General features: G+C 37.7%; 1 long non-coding RNA gene across 8 annotated transcripts in view; it reads left to right on the top strand.

Annotated features, from left to right (window-relative positions):
- LOC124110175 (uncharacterized) overlaps positions 1 to 13422 on the top strand; it is a 46529-nt gene extending 33107 nt beyond the window's left edge. For 2 of the 8 annotated variants that reach the window (XR_009224277.1, XR_009224278.1), the window contains 5 exons: positions 3354 to 3427; positions 3914 to 4086; positions 7281 to 7432; positions 8234 to 8877; positions 9871 to 13422. This is a non-coding gene — a long non-coding RNA (uncharacterized LOC124110175). The remainder of the gene's footprint in view (positions 1 to 3353; positions 3428 to 3913; positions 4087 to 7280; positions 7433 to 8233; positions 8878 to 9870) is intronic. The other 6 variants (XR_009224282.1, XR_009224280.1, XR_009224279.1 and 3 more) reach the window with 5 other exon arrangements.
- Positions 13423 to 13718: the final 296 nt, after the last annotated feature.

Here is a 13718-nt window from a genome sequence, read left to right as displayed (position 1 = left end):
ACTGGGAGAGAAAATGCAACACACCGAGGAGATGAGTCCAGGCCTCTGGACTTTGTCACATCCACAAGCTCTATTACTTTATTTTCTTCTCTGTTGATTCTCCCTGGATCCCATATGTAAAATTTATGGGGAAAAAGACAAAGGAGGAACAAACTTCGATGTGGGCAGTTCCCCTTTAGACATGCCACTTAACAATAAGTTGTTCCTATTAGAAATGCCCAAAGGGTATGCATTATTTGGAAGTGCTTCTCTGGTGTTTCTGGGCTGGGGAAAACCATGTGCCCAAAAGGGGGAACTATGAGTTGTGTCTTTGTGGGCAGTCTGGACTGGCTACCCTGCCTTTCATTCTCTCCCGCCATCCCCTGCCCTTGCCACTGAACGAGCATTCACCGTGAGGTTGCTGACTGAGCCCAGATGAGGTTGCTGCCAGATGACCTGAGCTCTGGGTTGGATTTGCAATTAACCACGTGGGACAATAATATCAGTAACAAGAACCACCATTGACTGAGTGCCACCACATACCAGATGTGCTGCCTGCACCTGAGGTGTAAGACTAGGTCACATTGCTTTATTTTCACGTCATGCCTCAAGGCCCGTCTGCCTAAAATACCACCTTCCCTGACTTTTCCAAGAACATTGTATAGAATGAAGTGTCTGATAATCTGTCAGAGAGAGAGAGAGAGTCAAATCTTGATGATTGTCAGAAGGGAAGAGATGAGTTTGACCTTGTACAAATTTAGCCCCTTCTCCTGAGTAGCCAAATCCTGGGATGCTTCTCAAAGGGTGATCTTTGTAAATCTTAAAGAATCCTGTTGCAGAAAGCCCATGACTCAATGTCTTCTTTGTGGTCTTTTGTTTATAATAACTAGGGTGAAGAACAAATAAAGGGTTCAGACAAAAATAAAAGATCTATTTCAAGCTGATAAAAATCATAATGACTGTCAGAAACTACTGGCAGTTTCTCTTTTTGAACTAGGGATTGAACCCAGGGGAGTTTTACCACTGACTGAGCTACATTTCCAGTCCTTTTAATTTTTTTATTTTGAGAAAGCATCCACTAAGTTGCTGAGGCTCTTGCTAAATTGCTGAGGTATGCTGTTTTTTTTTTTTTATGAAAAATATTTTAAACTGTCTCACTTGGCAGTCTATCTTACATGTGTACATAATTTAATGTTCAGAACCATTTTGCAAAACAGATGAGTTAGAATTTTTTAATAGTATAAACTTACATTTTCTTAGTACTTTATTTTAAGAATTGTGCTAGATTGTAATATAATAATATAATATAATATAAATGTAATATAATATATAATAATATAATATAATAATATATTATAATATAATATAAATAATAAACACTATTGCTGATCCTTACTATGACACCATTAGGTAGGTTTTATCATCCCATTTAACAAACAGGGGAGTCAAATGTCTGATATACAGGGTGCTCCTGTCATGTGGAGGGACCCTGTCAAGGGGACAATAACCCTTCCAGCCCAGGAACTAACTAGTGAATAATCAGAGCCACATTGCTGGCCACAGAGTCTGGCACAAAGCATATGTCATGAAAAATATTTGTGAAAGAAAGAAAGTGCTCAGACTTGGGACTGATGAAATGTTAAAGACGATACACTAGGATCTGTCAGAGAAAGGGCAGTGACCGTGGTGCGCAGTGGTCAGGAAAGTGGAGGCAGATTTTGACTTAAGATATGAAAAACCTGCTTGCCTCATCATTGCCATAGAGCAAGGCTGTGATGATAAGGTTTTCCATCACTTAGGGGTTTCCAGGAGCAAATTCCTTTCCCAACTGTGTATGAGCAGCTTTTAAAAATTCTGCAGTACTAGTTTGACCTCTAGGTGGCACTCTGGTACCTAGGTTTGAACAGAGCCCAGCTGGTGGTTCTGTCCAGCATCCCTTCAAATTCTTTTCATCATGCTTCTTTGAGTCAGGGGTTCTCATATAGTTCATAAAATACCGGAGGACAAGCACATTCTTTTAAAATTTATTCCTGTTAATTCATCCAAGTGAACCTTCTCAGCCTAAAAAGATTTTGAGGCTGGTGCATGTGATCCCATATTACAGACATTTGAGGCAGAGAGCACAGACACCCAGGAGACAGTCCTTCAAAGCCATTTATTCTGAATCCTTGCACAGAGTGAGTCTCTGGAGGAGATAAGATCCTGGCACAGTCCAGCCCTGGGGCAAAGTACCAGTTTTGTCTCAAATGATGAGTAGAAAAAAATTGTCTTCTTCAATTCCATGTTTATTATTCTTTCTTTGCCCTTACCAAGTGTATTCTTATGAATCACAATTAGGCGGGCAGGATGGAGGTAAGCCAGGGTGAAGAGCACAATCGTACATTGTGCTCAGGGAGATCATGAGATACAGTGAATATGAATTGTGCCAAAGACATGTAACATCAACAAACCAGAAACATGGCAACTGGAGGTGAGGCAGATGTTGATGAGAGAGATCAGGTCATCCTAGGTTTTCCAGATTTGAACAGGGTTAGATTGATTTTAATTAATTTAAGATGAGGTCAAGTTCTGGGAATGGTACTGAGGTTTGGCTAGTTGAGTTTTGAACTGGCTCTGTAGCATCTCTCCTTCTTCCTGCTCTGCCCAGTGTCTTGTAACTATGTCTTCATGCAACAAGTAGCGCAGCACCACTCACATTGCAGCTGTTAGTAGAGGCAATGGAGATATAGCTATGAAAAAAGAAAGCAAACTTCATGCCCATGAGTTTACATTTTAGTAGAGTAAATAATAAACCAATAATAAAACCATTCTATATGATAATAAGTGCTATGAGGAGGACAAAAATAGGAAACTAGACAGGAAGTGATCAAGAATAGGGTTTATTTAGCTAGGATGGTCATGCTAAACTTTTCTAGGGTGGCGTTGGAGCTAAAAACAACAATGGGAAGTAACCTACTCTCTGTTAGCATCCTCAACTCCAAGGAAGCTGCAACGAATGACAATCAATTTCCCTGATAAATTCCTAGAAAGGTCTGAGACTCTATGTACAACAAAGAATGGGAATTAAAAGTGGGAGAGGAAATGGGTAGGTACATGAAACAGTTGATGAGCACGTCTATCCTCGTGCACACAAAGATTTTCAGCCAGTGTATATCTTGATTCAATCAAGCTAGACTATGGACCAACAAACAAAACTGCCGTGGGTCCTCAATTCTGTACATGGAGTTAAGGGACCTGTTTGCCAGTCTGGGTTTTGGTTTGGTTTTGGTTCCATCCCTTCTTTCTATTCCCCTATTCCTCTGTTTTGGAATGGGAATGTTTACTCTGTGCCACTGTATACTGGATATAGGTAACTTGCTTTTGATTTTTTACAGGGGTTCACAGCTAACAGTTTGCCTTGAATCTCAGAGGAGACATTGGACTTGAACTTATGGCAGTGCCGGAACTAGTAAGACTATGGGACCCTTGGAGTGGACTAAATGTATTTTGCACTGTGAGACTGATGTGAGCTTTTGGGGACCAGGGATGGGATATTATGGTTTAGATATGAGGTGTCTCCCAAAAGCTCCTGTTAATGCAGGAATATTTGAAGGTGAAATGATTGGATTGTGAAAGATTGCTGTAACCTAAGCAGTCCATCCTAGTTTAAATGGGATGACTGGTAACTGTAGACAGGTGGGGTATGGCTGGAAGTGAGTCACTGGGGACATGCCCTGGAAGGGCTCATCTTCTCTGTGGCCCCTTTCCCCTTCCTTGCTCTCTCTGCTTCCTGACTAGGATAAATGGAACAGCATTTTTTTGGCCATGCCTTCCCATCATGATATGCTGCCTTACTTTGGGCCCAGAGTGATGGACTCAGCCATCTATGGACTGAGATCACTGAAAACATGAGCCCCACAAATGAATTTTCCCTCTTTTTTGTTATTCTTTTCAGGTATTTTTATCACAGCATGGCAAAAGCTGACTAACACCCCTATTATCAGGCAAATGCAAATCAAAGCCACAATGAGACCTCATCTCACTCCAAAGAATGGCCATCATCAAAAAGACAACAAATAACAAATGCTGCAAGGGATGCAGAGAAAAGAGATATCTCATCCACTGTTGGTATGAATTAGCATGACCAGAATGGAAAACAGTGGAAAGTTCCACAAAAAGCTAAAAACGAACTTCCATATGATCCAGCTACTCCACTTCTGGATATATGTCCAAAGGAATTGGAATCAGTATATCAAAGAGACATTGCACTTCGAATGTTTGTTACAGCTCTGTTCACAATAACCAAGATGTGGCCTACCCTGAGGTGTAGTTCATGTCCTTCACCAAAGCATTGGGTATAATTTTAATTGCAACCACTCTCATGGAACCACTGACTTGTATGTGGTCTGTCACTGATCAAAATGCCATTGTGTGGCACATGTCTGTATTTAAGTTCTATAATGTTGGGATAGAAGTATTTACAATTTTCTATCCTCTTCATGAATTGAGTCTTTTCATTGCACAATGTCCTTCTTTGTCTCTTAGACAGTTTATTTTGTTTGATACAAAATAAGAAAATGAGGTATATACACACAACAGGATATCATTCAGCCACAAAAAGAATAAAATCCTGTCATTTTGTCGCAAAATAAGTGAAACTGGAGAAAATTGTGTTAGGTGGAATACTCCAGGCACAGAATGATGAATACACATTTTTACTTTCACATGAAAGCCAAAAATGTTGATATCACAAAAGTAGACAGTAGAATAGCAACTGCTAGAGGGTACTAGAGGGTAGAACTTCCAGGAATATGTTCTGTAGAAGTGGTAAGAGTGGGTAGCCTTGTCTTCCCCCTGAGTTTTGAGGAAAAGCTTTCAACTTTCAGCACTGGGTATAATTTTAATTGCAAACTCATCATCTGTGGTCTGTATTATGATTAGATACATTCCTTCAAAACCCAATTTGGTGAGTCTTTGCCATGAAAGGTATTGTATCTGATCGATTACTTTTTCTGCATTATTGAGGGGATAATATGCTAAGATGATTTTGTTGTTGTGCCGACCTCATAGACAGTGATCTATTTAAACTAAAATAGTGGTGACATCCCCAGGCAACAAACTCTCATGGAACCACTGTCTTGTATGTGGTCCGTCACTGATCAAAATGCCATTGTGTGGCACATGTCTGTTTTTAAGTTCTATAATGTTGGGATAGAAGTATTTACAATTTTCTATCCTCTTCATGAACTGAGTCTTTTCATTGCACAATGTCCTTCTTTGTCTCTTTGACCGTTTATTTTGTTTGATACAAGTACAGCCAGATCTGCTTTCTTTTGGTTACTCTTGGCATTGTAGATCTATTCTCAAGCTTCCCTGTGTCCTTTAAAGTTGATGTAGATCTCTAGTAGGCAGCTTGTGGTTGAATACTGTTAAAAAAAAATCTGTCCAGGGCTGGGATCGTGGCTCAGTGGTAGAGCATTTTCTTCTCACATGTGAGGTACTGGGTTCAATCTTTAGTACCACATAAAAACCAATAAAAATAAAGATATTAAAAAAAAATCTATCTAGCCAGTCCACATCTTTTGAGAATTTAATACATTTATATTTAGAATAGTCATTATGTAAGCACTATTGCCATTGTGTTGTTTTCTGTTTTGTAGTTTCTTTATTATTTCATTTTTCTCCTTTTGTCCTTCTTTGTGATGATTTCTACTAGTGGTATGCTTTGATTCCTTTCTCTTAATAATTTGTGTATTTACTACATTTTTTTTGTGGTTTCCATAAAGTCTATGTAAAATATATAGTTATAATAGCTTATTTTAAGCTGATAAGATTGATTATAGACAATAACTCCATACTTTTAATTCTTCATCCATCACATTTTATATTGATTTTACAATTTGCATATTTTTATATTGCATGTACAATAAATTATTATGAATAATTAGTTAGTAATGATAATGCAAATTATCACTTATTTTAATTATTTTTTAACATTTATGTTAACATTAAAAGTGTTTTATTGGGGCTGGGGATGTGGCTCAAGCGGTAGCATGCTTGCAGGGCATGCTCGAGGTGCTGGGTTCAATCCTTAACACCACATAAAAATAAAAAATAAAGATATTGTGTCCACCTAAAACTAAAAAAAAAAATTAAAAAAGTATTTTATTCCCCAACATTACAATATAGAGAATTTTAAATATGAGCATATTTAAATTCAAAAGTGAATGTTATACATTCATATGTTTTACATTGCTAATTAGTATCTTTTATATTAGATTGAAGAAATCCTTTAGCATTTCTTATATGGAAAGTCTAGTAATAAATTTTTGCAGCTCTTGGTTGGTTAAGATTTTATCTATCATTTATTTCTGAAGAATCATTTTGCTTAGTATAACTATTTGGCAATTTTTAAAATTTCAGTATTTTTTTTGGGGGGGTGAGGGTACCAGGGATTGAACTCAGGGGCACTTGACCACTGAGCCACATCCCCAACCCTATTTTGGATTTTATTTAGAGACAGGGTCTCATTGAGTTGCTTAGCACCTCACTTTTGCTGAGGCTGGCTTTGAACATGTGATCCTCCTACCTCATTCTCCTGAGCTCCTGGGATTATAGGCATGTGCCACCGTACCTGGCCTAAAATTTCAATATTTTGAATATATCCTTCCATTCAGTGTTTTGAACATACTGTTCTGTGGTTGGTGTGGTGGGGGCCAGACTATATAACTGGAGTCTGGCTGGGAACCATAGGTGGATGGGACCATGAACTATGCTCCTTAGTTTGCAGGGATTCTGGCTTGACTCCTTACCCAGGTGGGGCTGATAGCTATTTTCCATGGCTATGATGGACTCCTGGCTGGGTTCCTCAGTTAGGACCAACTGTGGGCTGTTGATCTCTGGCCAGACGAGGCTAACTACTGAGTTACTTATGTATTTGGAGCTGATGACAGAGTTGTATGACCAGACAATGCTGCTGGTAGGAACGTGTGCCACTGTTAAAACCTATTTATGAGTGGTTGTTAGCATTGCCCTCTTTTTTTGTTCCTAGATGATTATAGGTGGTACTAGATGATTATAGGCCCTAGCAATTTCTCCACCATTCCCTGTAAGATCAGATAAAAGTGGTACTCCCAGAAAGTGCCCTATAACACTGAAGAAGCTGAATGTTTGCCTTGGGCTTTCTTCTCGCCTACTGGAGAAACCCTAGAACCAGGGGAACCTCTCAGTATGGTGTTGTGCTGGCCTGGGGAAGAGGCAGTCTGTTCAAAATGAAATTATTATTCATATGTTTCTAATATAATTTTTCTCATTTCTTGTAGTCCAAGGGGACTAAGTCCAAGTCTTAGTCAGCTTTGCATCACTATGGCCAAAATACTGGACAAAAACAAATTGAAGAAGAAGGTTTATTTGGGGCTCATGGATTTAGAGGTCTCAGTTTATAGACGGCCAACTTCATTGCTCTGGGCCCAAGGTAAGGCAGCATACCATGGCAGAAGAGTGTGGTGGAGGAGGGCTGCTATGTTTATTTCAGCCAGGAAGCAGAGAGAGTGAGGAGGGGCCACAGGAAGGATGAACCCCCAGGTCATGCTCCTCGTGATCTGCCTCCTCCAACCATGTTCCACCTGCCAGTAGTTACCACCAAGTCAGTCCATTTAAACTCAGATTAATTGACTAGTTTATAGCTCTCTTAATCTAATCATGTTACTTATGAATATTGCTGCATTAACACAGGGGACATTTGGGGGAATACTTCAATGCTTCATATCCAACCCATAACAGGGAAGCTCCTGCCACATCCTCGGATTCTGTGATCTTCACAAATGGAATATTAACTATGGGTAGTTGCTAACTGAGATTAAAGTTGGGGACCTTCTTTTCCATCATCTTGCTAACATTACATCTCCTTCAATTTTAAAGGCTAAATTGCCAGACACAGTGTTCTTGCAGGTTTTTTTTTTCCGCCACTTTTCTTCTTCTGGTATTTTAAATATGCCATCCAATCTCTTCTGGTCTGCAGTATTTCCACTTAGAAATCCATGGAGTGTTGGAGGGGTTGCCTTGTATATTATGAGTCACTTTTGTCTTGATGTTTTTAAATTCTTTTTGTATTTGAATTTTGACAATTTGATTATAATGTGTCTTGGTGTGGATTTCTTTGGGTTTATTAATAATAATAGACCAGTTAACAATAATATTAATATTAACAATTAATAGTAATAATAATAGACTAGTTAAGGTCTATTGTGATTTTTTTTATTTTTTTTTATTTTAGTTTTCGGTGGACACAGCATCTTTATTTTATTTGTATGTGGTGCTGAGGATCGAACCCAGCGTCCCGCGCATGCCAGGCGAGCGCGCTACCGCTTGAGCCACATCTCCAGCCCTCTATTGTGATTTTTAAATCTTTATGTCCATCTTTTTATCCACATTTGGGAAATTGTTGACTATTATTGCTTCAAAATAATTTTCTGCTTTCTCTTTTCTCCTTGAATTCCCACAATGCTTATATTTATATATTTGATGGTGTCCATAAATCCCTTAGGCTTTCTTAATTTTTTCATTACTTTTCCTTTGCTCCTGAGGATAATTTCAAATGAGTTATCTTCAAATTCACTGATTCTTCTTTATATCAAATCTGCTGTTGACCTCCTTTAGAGACCTTTTTCCCCAATGGAGTTATTGTATTCTTCAGTTTCAAAATTTCTTTTTGATTATTTAAAAATTTTTATTTCTTTGTTGAGTTTCTTATATTCTGAGCTCCTTGAACATATTTTTTTTAAAAAAAATTTTAGTTGTTGATAGACCTTTATTTTATGTATTTATATGGTGCTGAGAATCAAACCCAGTGCCTCAGACATGCCAGGCAAGTGTGCTACCACTGAGTCACAACCCGAGCCCTCCTTGAGCATATTTATTGTGAGTATCTTGAATTATTTTTCATGTGATCCATATGTCTTCATTTATGTAGAGTTTGATTTCTGGAGATTTAGTTTGTACCTTTAGTCTTTATTTCCCTGTTTCTTCATGCAAATTAATTTTGTTGGGATTCATGTATTTGAAAAAAATAACCTCTTTATCTTTACAGACTGGGTCTATATAGGAAAGACCTTCACCAAACACCCTAGCTAGAGATTAAACAGGCATTTTAAATCTTTTTGTTCATGTGTGTTCCCTGGACTTGTGCAAAGTTTCCATTAGAGGGATTTGCTGACTCCTCCCCTCCCAACATCTTGCTCTCTTTGTTATCTCTGTAATACTATTAAGTTCTCTGAAGCTGGTACAAGCCAACTTGCTCTCTTTTGTTCTCAGTGGCTTCCGAGGTTCTAGAGTATGTCAGGTTCTGTAAGCGCTCTGAGATGGCCAAGACCTAAACCAGACCCTTCACAGCCCACTGGAGGGAGAGGCAGGACTTTGAGCACAAAGGGAGAGGCCCCTGATCTTTATTGGCCTCTGTTTACTTATTGCCAGTCTTCTGGAGCAGCAGGAAGCCAGCTCTCTTTTGTTGTTAGAGGCCTCAAGAAATCAGACTACGCTGGGTCCCATGGATATTCTAAGGCAAGAAAGATAAAAATTAGTCCCTCAGGCAGCTCCCTACACAGCTGAAACCTGTATACTCGCTGCAACTCTTTCCTTCCCTTGGGAGTTGAAGAGTTTTTCTCTTTCTTGTTCTTTGCTCAGCTAAGGGGAAAGACTTGGGTGACTGTGTGTGTTCAACTCTAAACTATTAAAGGAGTTTGGTGACTCCCAACCTATGTCCTTTCCTTTCAGTGCTCATGTTTAGGTAAGACAGAAATCAATCCCTTGACAGTTCCACCTGTAACCCCGACTCCCCTCAAGTCTAAATTTTATATATATGTTTCATTATTTTTAAAAATTTTTTTATGTGTCATTATTTTTTTCTCTTTTTAGGGAGATGCCTGAATTGAGGAATTTTCTTCCAATCATGCCATGTTGAGCCAGGAGAAGGGACTGTGAAAAGTGAATGCCAAACATTTTCCTGCCGGCTTTGATGCTGCTTGCTCCATGGTTGTCTGGGGTGCCGGAAACTCTTTACTATTTTTTTTAAATTAATTAATTAATTAATTTATTTTGATTTCTTACCAAAGGAATTGATCTGTGTACTGTTGGGGAGTCATTGGTTGCAGGAGGAGAAGGAAACTTTGGGGCTTCCTATTCGACCATCTTGCTGATGTCACTCCTATTGTTTTTACATTTTGTGTTTAGATCTACGACACATTTTCAAATGAACTTGGTTAGAACAATTTTAGATTTAGAGAAGAAGCTGGATAAGTTCAGAGTTCCCGTGTACTCTACATTCAGCTTCCCTATCATGATCCTCTCGCATGAGTAGGTTATGTTATTTCAAGTCCACATTTCTTTTCAAACTGTTGTGGTTTAGATATGAGGTGTCCCCCAAAGGCTCCTGTGTGAGACAATGCAAGAAGGGTTAGAGGTGAAATGATTGGATTATGACAGCCTTACCCCAGTCAGTGAATTAATCCACTGACAGGGATTAACTGAGCAGTAACTGAAGGCAGGTTGGGTGGCTGAAGGAGGGTGTGACTTTGGGGTACATATTTTGTTGCTGGTGAGTGGAGTTTCTCTTTCTTTTTCTGTTTCCTGAGCTGCTTTCGGCTGCCACACTTTTCTGCCATAATGTTCTGCCTCACCTTTGGGCCCAGAGAATGGAGTTGGCCATCTATGGACTAAGACCTCTGATACCATGTGCCCCCAAATAAACTTTTTCTCCTCTAATTGTTCTTTTCAGGTCTTTGTTCAAAGTGATGAAAAAGCTGACTAAAAATTGGTACCAATTAGTTTGTCATTAATGTACCTTTTCTGTTACAGAATCTCATCTAGGAAATCATCCTTTGGTTAGAACAGTTTTTCAGACTTTCTGTGTGTTTTACAACCCTAACTGTTTTAAGATGTACTGGCATGATATTGTGTAGAATGTTCCTCAAGCCTGACTTATCTGATGTTTTTTCCTCATGATTAGATACTGGGGTTTTAGATGAAGCCCATAGAGATGCCATTCACACAATATTGTCATATTAAAGATACGTATATCAACACCACTCGCCACTCTTCATGCTGACCTTGATTACCTCTATGAATGACCTCATGGATATTTATTTTATACTTTGGGTTATAATACAATACTATTTTTTTTGTACTGGGGATTGAGGATTGAACCAAGGGCACTAAACCACTAAGCCACATCCCCAGACTTTTATTTATTTATTACTTTATTTTTATTTATATATGACAGTGAATGCATTACAATTCTTATTATATAGAGACAGCACAATTTTTCATATCCCTGGTTGTATACATAGTATATTCACACAAATTTGTGTCTTCATACCTGTAATTTGGATAATAATGATCATGATATTCCACCATCATTAATTACCCCATGCCCCTTCCCTTTCCCTCCAACCCCTCTGCCCTATCTAGAGTTCGTCTATTCCTCCCATGCGCTCTCTCCCTATCAGCCTCCTTATATCAAGGAAAACACTGGGCATTTTTTTGGGGGGATTGGCTAACTTCACTTAGAATTATCTTCTCTAACTCCATCCATCTACCTGCAAATGCCATGATTTTATTCTCTTTTATTGCTGAGTAATATTCCAGCTGTATATATATATATGCCACATTTTTTAAAATCCATTCATCTACTGAAGGGCATCTAGGTTGGTTCCACAGCTTAGCTATTGTGAATTGTGCTGCTATAAACATTGATGTGCCCAGCATTTTATTTTTTATATTTTATTTAAAGACAGAGTCTTGCTAAGTTGCTTAGAACCTCACTAAGTTGCTAAGGCCAGCTTTGAAATTGTGACACTCCTGCCTCAGCCTCCTAAGCAGCTAGGATTACAGGTATATACCACCATCTTGGCTACAATATTATTATTTTTTTGCTCAAATTAATTCAGCTTTGGCAAGAGGAAGTTCTTTCCGTTGGTGCTTGTGCTTCTGTGACAACCCATTATTATAGGGCTCTCATTGTCTCTCCATTATGTATATGGGGAGACAATTTTTTTTTGATACTACATAATGCTCCTGGATCATCCTGCATATTTAAAACGCTAATTTTAGAGTCAACCATTTATTCAAGGAGTCCTGCTTCTTTTTATTGGTAAATGGTATTAGAAACCAAGATATGGACATTAGTTGTGCTTGTTGCTATTGGGATGTTGTTTCTTTTGGACCCTCACAACTGACAGAATAGCCATGGGTACACTAGCCCATGTATAGACACATATTTACGAACTTTTCTCTATATAATCTTCTATAGCTATATTAATTTCAACACAAATTCATAGTGTTGTCTTCAAATCGATTCATTTAACTTGAATCATTCTGACTTCCCTTCTTTATCTGTATATTCCCATTCCAATGAGATACCTGGTTCTTACCATTCACTGCAATTTTATTTGTACAATTCCAGTGTACATGTATAGAAATATTCAGAATTGTTAATTCATACTCTCATGGGAAATAACTTCATCAGCTACACTACAATTTTTATGTGCAGTTCTTTTACATTTGGACTTATACACTTCCAATGTCACTTTGTTGACAATTTTTGCCACTCACCCCTTCAATACGGTTGTTTCATGTGTTTGTAATAAAATTTGATATTCTCATCAGAGTCAACCAACCTTCTTTTGGTTGCCTTATTACTTAAATGGGTTTTAAAAAATTTGTATGCATTAAATTTGATCTGTTTATTAAATTCTATGGGTTTTAAGAAATGCATAATGTCATGTATCTGCATTAAAGTATCTTGCAGTAATTTTACACCTCTAAAAGAACACCAAGTTTCAGCTGTACATCAATCCTCTCTTCCCTTTGAGCTTTGGGTGACCACTTATTATTTTACTGTCAATATAGTTTTGCCCTTTCCACATGTCATATAACTAAAACCACATGTCACTTAATTAATGCATGATGTAGCTTTTTAGGACTGGTTTCACTTGGTGTTGTACCATGTGTTTTTGTGGCTTTAGAGCTCATTTATTTTTGTCACTGAATAATTTTCCATTTTATGGATGTACCGTCATTTATTTATTTTTTTACATAAAGATTACTAAGATCATTTTAATTGTCCCAAAATTTGGAAATTATGAATAAAAACAGTTACAAACCTTCGTGTTACTGTGTATACATAAGCTTTCAAATCAGCTAGAATTACTATATAGATGATACTTGCTAGATTTTATTGTAAGAGTCTGCAGGCTTGTAAAAAAATGTCAAACTGTCTTTCAAAGTAGCTTGTATCATTTTTTCATTCCCATTAGCAGAATAAGATTTCCTATTGCTCCACATCTTTGCCAACATGTGGTATTGTCAGTTTTTTATATTTTAGCTATGTTTATTAGCATGTAATAGCATTCCACTACTGTTTTAATTTTCAATTTGTTAATGATAAATAAATATCTTTTTATATGCTTACTTGCATCTTTATATCTTCTTTGGTGTCTGTTCATATCTTTTGCCTATTTTAAAAGTGAGTGATGGTTTTCTTATTTTTAAGTTGTAATATTTAGGTACAAGTATTTCATCACATATGTTTTCCAGAAGTTGTTTGTAAGAAATTTACTTGAAATAAAAAGATACAATTAGGCCAAATAATAGGGTGGAGAAAGATATACCAGGCTATAATTAATCAAAGGAAAGCTCAAGTAGCTTGATAGTCATGCATGGCTTAATGGGACAGGTTCTGAGAAATGTGTTGTTATTTTCATTGG

The sequence above is a fragment of the Marmota monax genome, unplaced genomic scaffold, assembly GCF_021218885.2.
Source record: "Marmota monax isolate L192 unplaced genomic scaffold, Marmota_monax_Labrador192_F-V1.1 WCK01_AAM20220418_F8-fsc00008, whole genome shotgun sequence".
NCBI classification, from domain to species: Eukaryota; Metazoa; Chordata; class Mammalia; order Rodentia; family Sciuridae; genus Marmota; species Marmota monax.
Note: the sequence above shows the minus strand (reverse complement) of the source record. Positions and strands in the feature narration are given on the sequence as shown.